This window comes from Pongo abelii, chromosome 5 (genome assembly GCF_028885655.2).
Source record: "Pongo abelii isolate AG06213 chromosome 5, NHGRI_mPonAbe1-v2.0_pri, whole genome shotgun sequence".
NCBI classification, from domain to species: Eukaryota; Metazoa; Chordata; class Mammalia; order Primates; family Hominidae; genus Pongo; species Pongo abelii.
In genome coordinates, this window is record NC_071990.2 from 96,943,234 (window position 1) to 96,957,276 (window position 14,043).

General features: G+C 36.1%; 1 protein-coding gene across 1 annotated transcript in view; it reads left to right on the forward strand.

Moving 5' to 3' along the window:
- LOC134761636 (proline-rich protein 36-like) overlaps window positions 1-13,711 on the forward strand; it is a gene marked incomplete at its 5' end in the record, with an annotated part of 98,788 nt that extends 85,077 nt beyond the window's left edge. The window contains one exon of the mRNA XM_063725295.1: window positions 13,623-13,711. The remainder of the gene's footprint in view (window positions 1-13,622) is intronic.
- Between the last annotated feature and the right edge of the window lie 332 nt (window positions 13,712-14,043).

Below are 14,043 nucleotides of genomic sequence, written 5' to 3' on the forward strand. Positions count from 1 at the left end.
AGATAAGCCAAGAAGTAAAGACGCGGGTTAGAATTTGAAGAACCGCCTTTCTTTTCCATGTTAAGTTGTCAGGTAGTGAGGTATTACTGAACAGTTTGACCTTTGGAATGGGTTGAGTTAAACCTGAGTGTCTATGTTTTAGAAAGTTATCATTTGTGAGGCTTCCTAAACATCTCCATCAAACCTTCACTGCACTGCGTTGCCACCAAGGGCTTGCTGTCTGGGCGCTTTTCCATTTGGAAGATGAGCAGTTTCTCATTCTTGGTGTTGGTGTCCTTTATTTAATCTCTTATTTTATGGTCACTCTAACTCCAACTGTTTTTTCCTTTTGTGTTGTGAGATTTTGATAAATGGGCTCACAATAATTTGTGGCATAAGAACATCAATAAATAAAAATAAAGATGTAAAATATGAAAAAAAAAGAAAGTTATCATTTGTGACAACACAGAGGTGTAAAATCTGTAGTTTTCCTAATGTATGTGAAGACACTCTTGGCTGTGACAATGGATTAAAAGGAAGGTAAAGATACATTAAAAGTTAGAATTAGGACTTAGTGTTTGAATGAAAATGGAAGTTTAGGAGGCATCAGGATTAAAGATGGCATCAGGATTTCTACTTAGTACTATCGCATATGTGTGTAATCAAGTGTGAATTATTAAACAAAACTAGATACTTCATATCTGATTATGTAATTACTACTTAATATTTTTAACCTAAGTGTTCTTAATTCTGCAAAGAATTCTAAATTTAAAATGCCTAAGTAATCTTTTTCAGTTCATGCAAATATATACATGTGGGCATGTTTGTGTGGGTGTCTTGTTTTACTAAAATATCTTCAAGAATAATGTTTTAGGGAAAAAAATATTAAGAACATAAAAATGGGCCAGGTGCGGTGGCTCATGCCCGTAATCCCAGCACTTTGGGAGGCCAAGGCGGGTGGATCACCTGAGGTCAGGAGTTCAAGACCAGCCTGGCCAACATGATGAAACCCCATCTCTACTAAAAATACAAAAACTTAGCCGGGTATGTTGCAGGGGGCGGAGGGGGGTGCCTGTAATCCCAGCTACTCAGGAGGCTGAGGCAGGAGAATCACTTGAACCTGGGAGGTGAAGGTAGCAGTGAGCTGAGATGGCACTACTGCACTCCAGCCTGGGCAAACATGAGTGAAACTGTCTTAAAAAATAAATAAAAGAATATAAAAATGTACATTTTACCCTCATGTTCAATTATTTCATTAAGGAGATTACAAGTTTCCTCCTTGAGGAGGCGGGGAAATCTTCATTCTTTTACATACTCCAATTCTGGAGACAAGATTTCATTCTGTTGCCCAGGCTGGAGTGCAGTGGTGCAATCACAGCTCACTGCAACTTTGACCTCTTGGGCTCCAGCTGTCCTCCCACCTCAGCCTCCTCAGTAGCTGGAACGATAGGCATGCATCACCACGCCCAGCTATTTTATTTTATTTTTTTTTACTAGAGACAAGGTCTTGCTATGCTGCACAGGCTCACATTCTCCCTTTCTACCTGGTCAATGTCGCCAGGAATTTATATCATTTTATCCTATGATGATTAGAAAATGTTTATATATGAAGATATATTTAACAGTTACTTATTTCATTTGATATCACATATGGATATGTATGCATGTGTCTAAAAATATGTGAAATATGTGTGTAAAGTCTCAAAAAATAATCAGTGGGTATTTCAATAAAACACAATAAAACTTTCCTGATTTGTCATGACAATTGTATGCAGATAAAAACTTTCTAATATCACATCTTTATATAGAAGTAGGTAACAATGTTGTTGAGAGATCGTTGTTTATTTCTTAAAAATTATGTGCTCTAATGTAAATGTTCATATGTAGATGTAGGTATTTAAAAGAAGGCATATATTATAAACATATTTATTACAATGACAAGTAAGAACAATATATCAGAAATTTTACATATAAATACAGCACTAAATTTACCTGAGTTTTTAAAAAAAAGATTATTAGGTTATTGCCATTAATTTAAAATAATAACTATGTTTTGTTTTTTTACTGAGATAATTTTCTAATTCTTACTTCCCTTTCCTTTTATTTGAGTCCTTCGATCTGTAATTGCCTTGAATTTTTTTGGCCAATAAAATTTTCATGTCAGGTGCTTCTCTAAGATGTGTTATAAATTTTTTCTCTCAAAGCTGACCCAAATGGGCCATGAGTTCACTTTTGAGACACATTTTGCTACAATACAGTCATCTTATCTTAGAGTTATATGTGTAAACAGCCTTAAGCCTATAACTTTACTTATAATCACATATGATTCATTGGATTTGAAGTTCAAGCCTCTTAATTTTCTTTTTTTAATCAGCTTTTTCAGGTTGAAAAATCTTAAGCTCTAGATGTAGTTGAGTTTGATACCCACATCAAATATCATGTAGAAATTGCGTGTTTTACCCCATATACCAAATTTGAAAAGAAAACATCTTCCCATTATACCAGAGAGAATAGTTTAAACTTAGTTTCCTCTCACGCATCATGCTACACTGGAATGTGTGACATGCTGTGCCAATAGACATTACATATGGAAGCAGGAGAGAACTTTGAAGAGCTGACAGAAGGCTAGAGTGACTAAAGCAGACTGTACAAAGCCAAGAGAGTAGTAGGCAGGTCCAGACTTCCTTGGTCTTGGGCTATGGGAAAATAGCAGTCAGAAATAGACTTTCAGGACTTCAACATCAGCTAAGTGAATAAGGAATGGCTGAATTCAAATGCTTGAATGGGGAGTAGGGGAGGAGACCAGTGAATATTTCAACAATATTATCATGCAACAGCATTATTTAAGATGATTTTAAGTTCAGTCAGGGCAAATACACGCACACACACACATACGTGTGTGTGTATATGCATATGTATGTATTTTCTAGACACTTTCCTTCTTCCTCTTTGCCCTAAATTTCCATCTCTCAGGTGAACAGAATTCTTATTCTGCCTTCTTTATATTCAATAACTCAACATTACAGCATCCCACCGTTACCTCAACCACTCTTCTTACCCAAACTAAAGTTAAATCTATGAAGAGTGTGTTAATTTCCTAGGGCTGCCAAATAAATAACCACAAACTGGGTGGCTTCAAACAAACATTTATTCTTTCACAATTCTGGAGGCTAGAAGTCCAAACTGAAGGTGTCCATAGTGTCAGGCTTTCTCCAGAAAGAATCATTTCTTGCTCCCTCTATCTTCTGGTGGTTGCTAGCAAGTTTCTTGGTTTGTGGCAGCTTAACTTCAATCTCTGCTTCTTCTTTAATAGACTTCTTTCTGTGAGTCTGTGTATCTCCAAAGCTCTCTCATATCACCAGTCATTGGATTTAGGGCCTAGCCCTCTCCAGTGTGATTTTCATCTTTTTCTTTCCATCTTTTCTTTATTGAGGTATATTTGATGGATGAAAATTGTATAAATAAGATATACAGCATGATTTTGATATACATATACATTGTAAAATAATTACTATAATTAAAGTTAATTGGTGGATCCATCTTAAGTTGATTGCATTGGCAAATGATGTATTTCCCAATAAGGTCCCACTCGCAGGTACCAGGGGTTAAGACTTCAATATGTCTTTTAGGGGTGCCATAATTTAGTGCACAACAGGGGGCTAATCTCAGCTAAGTGTTTAGAAGGACAACCACATTATCTGATTAAATCAATTTACATAAAAGTCACAATAACACTGCCTTTCTAAAGAAGAAGTTTATAACACAAATGTACTGAATAATGTACACACTGTTAAGGGTAATAACATTCCTAGTACCTGCTTTCTGTCCAGAGCTTTCAACTCTCCACCTTCAGTAAACTCAAGGCCAAGGTTATATTTCTCTACCCATTTGCCAGAGTAGATCAGCTACAAAATGAAAAGGATACTTAAGCAGAAAATATAGGTTGTGTATGTTATTTCCTTTTTCTTTAGTAATGTTTTCACTTTGACAGTAAATATTTTAATATTATTTGACCAAATTATATGAAAAATGGCTTGATACTTTAATTTTCCCAAGTTAAGATGAATTTAGATCTGCATATTTGCAATACATGGTCCATATATGAAGGATAGATATAAAATATATGAAGGACATTGATGAAAAATGTTGACAGTAGAAAACTACCCAAGTGTAAATTATTTGTTTTGTTTTATTTGTTTGTTTGAGATGGAGTCTTGCTCTGTCGCCCAGGCTGGAATGCAGTGGTGTGATCGCAGCTCACTGCAATCTCCGCCTTCCAGGTTCATGCCATTCTCCTGCCTCAGCCTCCCGAGTAGCTGGGATTACAGGTGCCCGCCACCACGCCTGGCACATTTTTTGCATTTTTAGTAGAGATGGCAAGATCAGCATCTTGCCCATGCTGATCTTGAATTCCTGACCTCGTGATCTACCCATCTCAGCCTCCCAAAGTGCTGGAATTACAGGCATGAGCCACCGCGCCTGGCCACACAAGTGTAAATTATTTTGTGTAGTTTTCTACACAAAATAGAAGACAGGTACAGATTTTTTGGCGGGTACAGATTTTATTTTTTCCAAAATATATTCTAAGTGTGTATTAGAAGAACAAAGATAAAGAGTCATCTCGAGGCTTCATATCAGGCAATCTGGGTTCTTCCGTGCTTACTTAGAGTCAGATTTATTCATAGTGGTGGAATGCTCACGTCTCTAAGGAAGAAGTTCAGAAGAATGTGGTACTTTTCTTTAGGCTATTAAAATCCTGAAATTCAAGTTTTAAAATGATTCAAAAGGAGATAAATCTGTTTTAAAACAAAATACATTTCTTTGTATGCAGTGAGTCAGAGTACTGCTTTGTGGTAAATTGCCCTATGTTTTGAACAATATAATGTATTTCATTTTTAATAACTCAGTTTATTTGTAAACCATGTAGTATTAACACATAGCTCAAACTATTGTATGTAATATAGAAATTGCAGTTAAAATTGGAGCGGACTCTTTTTCTTTCCCAGAACATTCATTGTTTGAGGAGAATTTAACAAGAAATTCTGATTTTTAAAAATCCCTCATCAGTGTAAGCACACCTTTACAAATAAAAATCATATTATTCTAAATTAAATTGCCATGGCATAAAATAGCCATTTAATATTTTTGCTAGGAATAGTATGTCTTCTTTGTTGATTACGAAATACATACTTTGCTAAATTTTATCATTTGATTATTGATTTCCCAAGAGCCTTTTGTCTAAATGAAAAGCTGTGTCTTAAGTTTTCTAATTAAAATTTACAGTGATAGAATTATTTTTCATGCAGTTAGTTTATACTCAAGAAAAGTTTTAATAGTTATTTAAATAATAATAAGTTTCTATAGTTTTTTTATTCAGTTGTTTTGAACACTCTGGAGCTGATCTGTTATTTTTCACAGCATGATCCCCAAACATCTGCAACAAATTCCTCTAAAAATTAGGAAAATTGTAAGATATGGAAATTCAGGATCTTACCCATACCTATTATCAGCATCTCTGGAAATATACTTCATAAATATCTGTTTCTAATAAGCCATTAGATGATTCTTATGCCTATTAAATTTTAAGAACCCAGTGCTAAGGAGAACAAACCAGTGTATCCTAACCTTTCTAACATCAGTGATCTCTAGGCTTTGTAGTACACTGGGATAACCTGTTCAATGAATGTCAACTTCTTGTAGAAGAAGTCATCCAGGGGTCAGGAAAGAGAGGAAGCCTGAACTGCCTCTTACCACCCCTAGAGTTCTGGAGTTGTGGGAGCCTGACTGAAGATAGCAGGCAGCATGTATGGAGCTATGTCAATGAGAACGAGCCCAAGATAAATCATCACAATCAATCAACCCTTCCTTTCTTCCTTCCTTCCTTCCTTCCTTCATCTTCTTAATGCTTCCTCTATTTTTGTCAGAAGAATGGGGAGGGAGGGTTGTTGGGAGAAGAGCAACAGCATATCAAAACCCTGCTTTATCTTATCTTGACCTCATTTAACACTCTTAAAAGCATGTGCTTTTGAAAGGAAGTATTCAATTTTTTTCTTGTTATTGCCATAGACAAAAAATTAATAAAGTGGTATGAAGTGTCACTAACTGTCTGTCCCTGGCCTACTTTCCCAATCCCAATTCCAAAAGGCATGTCCTTCTCGGTGGGTGTGACTGTTATACAATCTTTATCTGACTTTACCTCTTATCTCCTATCTTCAGATCCTTCTTCCTGGGAGGATTTTAACACGTAAGATGAGGAATTAAAACACCATCTGAATAAGTATAAGTGCATTGCAGTCTTTGGGAGCAGCACCCAGAACTTAGCCCAAACCTTATTCTATCCATCAGAAGCTCCCAGGCTACTGACTGGTCTGTCTCTCCCAGGCCTGTTACAAGAAAAGTCAGGGCTTATCATTCATCGGCTTAATTATTCCAAGACCCCCTTAGAGCTAGAGAAATGAAGAGATGGAGTGCTTAAACTTGATTGATTTGATTGAAAGACACAAAGTATCAAACCATTTTTCAGACATATGTCTCAGTGAAATTAAAAAATAAAAAAATTCATTTTGGTTTAAACCAGAATTTGGTAAATTATAGCACTTTATGTACGTCTGCCTTCATATTACAAAAGCAGAGTGGAGCAAATGCAACATAAATTGTATAATATATGGGTACCTATGGGACATCTTTGAATTTGCCTCCTGGCCTGCAATGCCTAAAATGTTTACCATAAGGATCTCTAGTGCATAGCTTTGCTAACCTCTGGTCCAAATGAAAACATTCATGATTTATTTTCTCCAGCATCTGAAGGCAAAATATGCATCCACTGTATTCCATAAAAAATTATTCATACATGTCTTAAAACTTGCATATTTTATTTTCATACCACCTAGCATAAGACAATCATAAATGTATAGGAACAACAGCTTTAGCCCCAACAACCACAACAGCACCTATCATAATAGGGATTCCATAAATGTTTTGACTAAATAAGTCTTTAAAAATATATGTGCATTCTGCATTTTATTTATGATATACTGCCTCTCTATTTTAGAATAAATTTCATTTTCTCCAATCTTTGAATAAAATGGATGTTTTAGGAAGAATGTACAATGAGGTTTCTAGTACTGCTTAAAGCTCAGGGGAAGAAGCTCAAGAATTTGTCCTGAAGTGTGCAAGTTTTAAAAGAACAAAGCAGCATTCTCTTCCCCTAAATACATGTTGAAAATATTTCTATTGATAAAATATATGCATAAATTTGGACAAATCTATGTAAAACATCTATTATAACAATTACTAATCTGTATTCCAAGCATAAGTGTATTTTAAGTTCTTAAGACATTGATGTTTGTCAATGGTCCTAAGCCTTACTAATTCTGTCGCCTGCAGCAACTCAGCATGTAGAACAGACTGTATCATTCAAGGCTAGCCTTCTACAGAACATCCAAACCTATTCAACGCATGAGGATCTACATCCTATTCACTTTAACTGTAGAGTCAAGACAGATCATTCAAGTGAGCTAAGTGAGAGAGAAGGAATAAGAAGAAAGCACAACCCTTGAAAGATTTCAGATAATGAAAGTAAACAAGAGCTGTAGAAGTAAGTACAAATCATGCACGTCTCTCATGGCCACTTTTTTTTTTGGTCAGATATTGCAAAGATATGGACCTGGGGAGATGACCTTTAAATCATCTAGCCCAGAATTTGTTCCACAATACAATGCTTAAGAAATGTTCATTATTTCCCTCCCTTCTTCTCATTCATTCTCACTTGGCTTTGTTCTTTTCAGTCTAGGATTCTTATTCATATTTCTACCTAATGTAAAGAGCCAACCAACATTTTTTGGACTGTGAGGGAGAAAATTTTCTTTTCCATGTACATTTATGAAAAAGGAATTCTTTAGAGCCAAATCATCCCATGTTGTATGCAAGAGGCAGACATATCACACCAAGAATGGGACTCTGGAATCAATCTGTCTGGGTTCCAGTCCAGCTGTACCACTTACAAGCTGAATGACCTTGGACAAATTGCTTAACCTTTCTGTGCATCACATTTCTCATCTCTAAAACTGGAATAGTACTACTTCATAAGCTCGTTGACAGGACTGAACGAGAACATATATGTATAGGACCCTTAAAATTGTGCCTGTATATAGTGAACACTCTTTTATCACTAGGTGTTATTATTATTAGCGTTAATGAGAATCAAGCTCTCAGCATGACCCAGGGGCTCTCCAGCTCACCTTCACTGCCTTGTGCATGTCTTCCATTACACTCTCTACCACTCTGTTCCACAGAGGCCAATATGATATTAGTCCCAAAATGATATTATCTTTGTTATGCTTATCTTTGCTCATGCTGCAGTGCCTTGTCGTTATTCAGTATTCACTTTGCATAACCTATTTTCCATTAAGCTTCCACGTTGTAAAATAGAATGCCACTACATTGTACCCGAAGCCAGACACACACACACAGTTCATTTGTACACACACAGTTCATTTCTCTTTTTCCCCTTCCACTTCTAGATTGTGAAGATTTCAAGGGCAGAGAGAGAGTGTTAGGAACCCTTATGGCCATAACCCCTAGCAACTCTCTGTTACATAGAAGACATTTAGAAAACGTATGTTGAATTAAAAAAAGCTTAAAGACCCAGTCATAAAATTTTGATTTCATAAAATTCTACTTAAAGTATAGCCACAGGATTTGGCTCCATGACCTCTTTTGCCAGCAATGCTCACTTATTATCATAAACAGCACATAGTACTTGTCATTATTTTTCAAAATTCTATTTCCTTTAATCTCATCTGGTCAGCTGAATTAAGAAGCTTGCTTCTGTTAATGGAATTCAGTTTTCAATGTATCTGAGGTGTTTCTAACAACACCTTTCAGAGTTCTCTGAAGCTTGTTTTTAAATAAATAATGCTCCATTTGGCCATTTCTTTGTTCTTTTATATTTATAGATTGTATAGCGTTTTTCTTAATCATTTGCACTATCTTTAATTCAACAGCAACCGAAAACAATTATATAAAACTAGTGTGTCTCCATATTTTTCATCTTTGGTGAATTTTTACCCAAATTTACTAAAGTATCTTGCATAAAGATCTATATTTTATTATTTAAACTGATCCTTCTCTACAAAAAAATTACTCAACAATGATTCAAAAATGATGACTCAACGATGCATTTGTGTTTGTGAAATGACCATACTAATAAATTGGATTTAATACTTTATTCAAATATATCAAATGTATTCCAAATCCAAACACTTATTTCCGCCAAACCTAACAACCACCATTGTCTCTCAATTCAAGGACAGTAATAACCTTTGAACTGGCTACTGCTTCCAGGTTTACCCCTCTATTGTCAACAGGACAGTTGAAGTGATCATTTAAAATTGTATTCAGATCATGCTAGTTCCAAGCCAAAACCCTCTTGTATCCATTGCACTATAAAGTCTAACTCTTTACAATGGCCTTTGAGGCCCATCAAGACCTGCTGCTGCCTGACTGTCTTACTCTTCCACTCACACCCAGAACACTATGGGTGTGAGGGGAACTATAGCTACAGGTATACTGGGGTGTTTTGCTTTTTTGTTTGAACATGCAGTGCTTGTTACTGTTGTGGGCCTTTGCACTTTGTGTCTACTCTCCTTGTAATGCTAGATCTTGAATATAAGGCTGTCATTGTCTTCAACTCAAACATGTCCTCCTTCATGAAACCTTCCTTTTCTGGCTGCTTCTCTTCAGTGGGCCTTTCCAGTCCCACTCAGGTGCTGGCACCTCTCAGTCAGTTCTTTCTCAGCTCTGTCTCTTCTAATGGCCTTGCTAATTCAGCCTGCCCTTGATCTTGGTGCTAAGATTCCTCAGTCTCTACTACTTTTCTCTTCTGACACCTGGTTAAAGCTGCGAGCCTCATAAACCTTTTTGGCTGAGCCATTTTGCTCATAGAAGGCCCATTTATCCCCCTCAACTTATTATCCATATTGCATGATAGCTAAAGGAAACTTAGGATTGCAAAGTGAGTCTGTCATGCCACAGGGCCTCCTTGACTGCTACTTGAGATCCGCATGTTAGCTTGGGATTACTCAGCACAGGAATGTCCTCCAAAACTTGAAAGAAAAAACCCTGAGCATCCCCTCAACTTAATTAAGAATTTCAAAAGATACATCCCCTAGAGGATTGGCCTCGAGAAGCTGGGAAGGAAAAACAAGAGCTGTGGCAGCCACTTTTCTCTACCACTGAGCTCTTTCTCTCCACATGTTCTGGCATTTCTCAAAAGAATGCCCGAAGGCTTTCTTCCTATTGTGCATTTTTTAAGGGTCTCATTCTGTTGCCAAGGCTGGAGTGCAGTGGCATGATCATCTATAACCTCAAACTCCTGGGCTCAAGCAATCTTCCCACATCAGCTTCCTGAGAAGCTGGGACTACAGGTATGCACAAATGTGCCTTTTTTTTTTTTTTTTTTTTTTTTGTAGAAACAGGGTCTAATTATGTTAGCCAAACTGGTCTCGAACTCCTGCCCTTAAGAGGTCCTCCTGCCTGGGCCTCCCAAAGTACTGGGATTACAGGCATGAGTGACTGTGTGCTTGGCCTGTTCTTTCTACATGATTTGAAACTCCTTTATACAAAATTCCATGCAAACCCAGTCATTTATGTTTGTTGGCAAACATCGAGATGAAAAGTAAAAACACTTAGTGAATCATCTTAATGTTTCATCTTTAAGTTACTAAGCATCTGGGTCTTGGCAAAACATCCATATAATAAACTAACCCATCAAGCCTGGTCTTGATATGGAGGAAGAAACTGAAGGGCTTTCTAGACTGATGTTAAACTATACATTAAAATAATGCTTTAAATAACAGAAATTGACTGTCACTTTCCCACCTCTACCCCATGGCAGGCAGATGCCTTACCGTTGTAGGAAGAAAGACATGTAGAAAAGCAAAAGAGAAAAATGTATTATCATTATTTGACTGGCTTGGACACAAATATAGGGAATGGAGAAAATGATTGTCTCCCCATACATAATAGAAAAAGGGAGATGGAGATAATAAAAGCTAAGTTCAAATAAATCATTATCAACAAAAGTAATCAAAAGAGTAGCTCAATTACTTAAGTGTGATTTATTCAGCATGCTGAGCCATTAAATTATAACCATGATTTGGGAAACACACACACACACACACACACACACACACACACACACACAAATCTGAGTTACCAAATAGATAAAAGAACTCAGGCCACTTCCTGGCCCTCATTATTTGCTGTCATTCTAGAAATAATTCTAAATCCTTGATTTTTCTGACTTCTCAGCTGAGGTCTTTTTGAAAGCACTGAATCAGATGTTGGATGGTAAAAACAAAAACAAGAAAACACTGGTACAATGAAAGCAAATGTTGTGACAGCAAATAGTAATATATATATGTATATATGACAGATGTTTGGGAGCCAATTTATATGGATGTCTATGCCTCTTCTCTAGTTTTTATTTAGTGATTATTTTGATCTTCTATGTGCAGAATTACAGCCAATACACTGCATACTTTATATGCAATACTGTGTTTGTGGTTTTACTCATTTAACAATCCTAAGACAGCTATACACAGTTTCAACAAAGAAATTAATTTACTCTATAAAGTATTTTATTATTTTTTCTAATTGAGACTTCTAATAGTATTGAAAGTAGATAGTTAAGCAGAATAGTCTTACAAACAACATCCGGAAGCCATGTGCAAGTGAAGATTGTAATAAGAAAGAGGAGACACTTTGAAGTTAGGTTTGGATTTGACCCACAGCTACAATACCTTCCCCAGCTTCTTAATATGTACCAGTTGTCTAAGTTATCAGAACCTTTTAAAATGAGAAAACTAAAACCTACCTTACAATAATGCTTTCATAATTATATGACAATCACACACACCCACAAAAACACTAAACAAATATTACAAAATATAGACAAATTTCTTCATTTACAATGTCTTATGCATTTGAAAAAAAGAACAATTAGGTGATATTTGACTTTTTAAAGACAAGACAGATCCATTTCTTCATATTTGTATTATCTTTAAATGTGTTTGAATCCAATATCAAAGTATAAGGGGGAAAAGGTACTAAATTCAGTGGAAAATCAAATTATTTTTCTTTTAAGCATAGTCCAAGGCTATGTGGAAATCCACAAAGAAATCAGATTGAATTTTGTTCTAAAATCTACTGCTTCAGGAAAGAAAAAAAATGCAAGTGTTTGAGGGACATAAAATCATACATAATGTGTTTGTGTGTGTGCATAAGCGTGTGTGCATGGGTGTACGTAATGAGAACAAGATGCTTAACAAGTATTTTTGGTTAGTGCTAAGTGTAAGAAGCCCCTTGGGTCTGTCCTATAGCAAAAATGCATTTTTTTGACGGGGATAAGCTTATATAACATACTTCCGGTGGTATTGTCTTAAAGAGAAAACTGAATCTGCCCTGTATAATACTTTAAGTTATTCCATAGTTTAAAGATATTTGTTCTTGACTGGGCAAAACATCCAAATAATAGCATTTACCTCTGTTTATACTAATCATGTATGCTAGCTGACACACATCACCATTAAAATGACAGATGTTTAGGCAAATCATCAAATTATTTGATCTTTACTTTTCTAAGCATTCAGATAGTTGTATACATCCAGATGATTTAGCAACTTTTTTTGTTTGTTTTTTGTGACATGGGCACAATTTATTCTGTAAATGGGAAACTTTAAATATATTTAATTATCAAGATATCTTATACTCACTTTCGTAGAGTTTCAACTATAACCTAGAGCATTCATTCTTTTTAGTGATATTTCCCTTATTATATATTGTAACCATTTAAGCTATTCAATAACATTTTTTTTTGAGACAGAGTCTTGCTCTGTCACTGAGGCTGGAGTGCAGTGGTGTGATCTCGGCTCATTGCAACTTCCATTTCCGAGGTTCAAGTGATTCTCCTGCCTCAGCCTCCCCAGTAGTTGGGATTACAGGTGCCTGCTACCACACCCAGCTAACTTTTGTATTTTTAGTAGAGACGGGGTTTCACCATGTTGGCCAGGCTAGTCTTGAACTCCTGACCTCAAGTGATTCACCTGTCTCGGCCTCCCAAAATGCTGGGATTACAGGCATGAGCCATTGCGCCTGGCCATCAATAACATTTTTTTAAAATTTAACAGAAATCGGGCCGGGCGTGGTGGCTCACGCCTGTAATCCCAGCACTTTGGGAGGCCGAGGCGGGTGGATCACAAGGTCAGGAGATCGAGACCATCCTGGCTAACACAGTGAAACCCCGCCTCTACTAAAAATACAAAAAAAAATTAGCCGGGCGTGGTGGCGGGCGCCTGCAGTCCCAGCTACTCTGGAGGCTGAGGCCAGAGAATGGCATGAACCAGGGAGGTGGTGCTTGCAGTGAGCCGAGATCGTGCCACTGCACTCCAGCCTGGGCCACAGAGCGAGACTCCATCTCAAAAAAAAAAAAATTACGGAAATCACAAATAAATATCAGCAAAGAAAGATTTATGTTTTTAGCATGCATTATTTCTTTTAGATTTCTTTTGGTTATCTAGCTATATATAGAGCACATCCAGTGCATTTAACTAACATACTTCTTTATTTCTCTTTCCCATCAGGTTTAGAATGTAATAACTCAAGGATTTGATAATACAGTGAAGTAGTATAACAACTGTCTATGTGCTTCCCATGATATGTTCTCTATATTGTAAGTATATATTTACTTTCTCAATCTAGCTTGATTGTGGGAGAAATGTGTTCAATTAGAACTTATAGATGACTTATATTGTTTCAGAAAATTTTGAACTAAAACTCATCCAAGTTACAGAATAATTTCAGAAGGTTAGCTTTTATGAGGAGATCTTTTATAAACTTAGTTTTAACAGTCTATCAAAGTTAAAGTTTAAAATAATTTTCTGTCTTGGTAGGTAGGATAATATATCCATCATGTCTAATCATATTTTAAAATAAATCTTACAGTTAATAATCTTAAAATTTCTATACTCTTTTGTTTTCTAGAAAAAAGTAAAAAAAATTAGA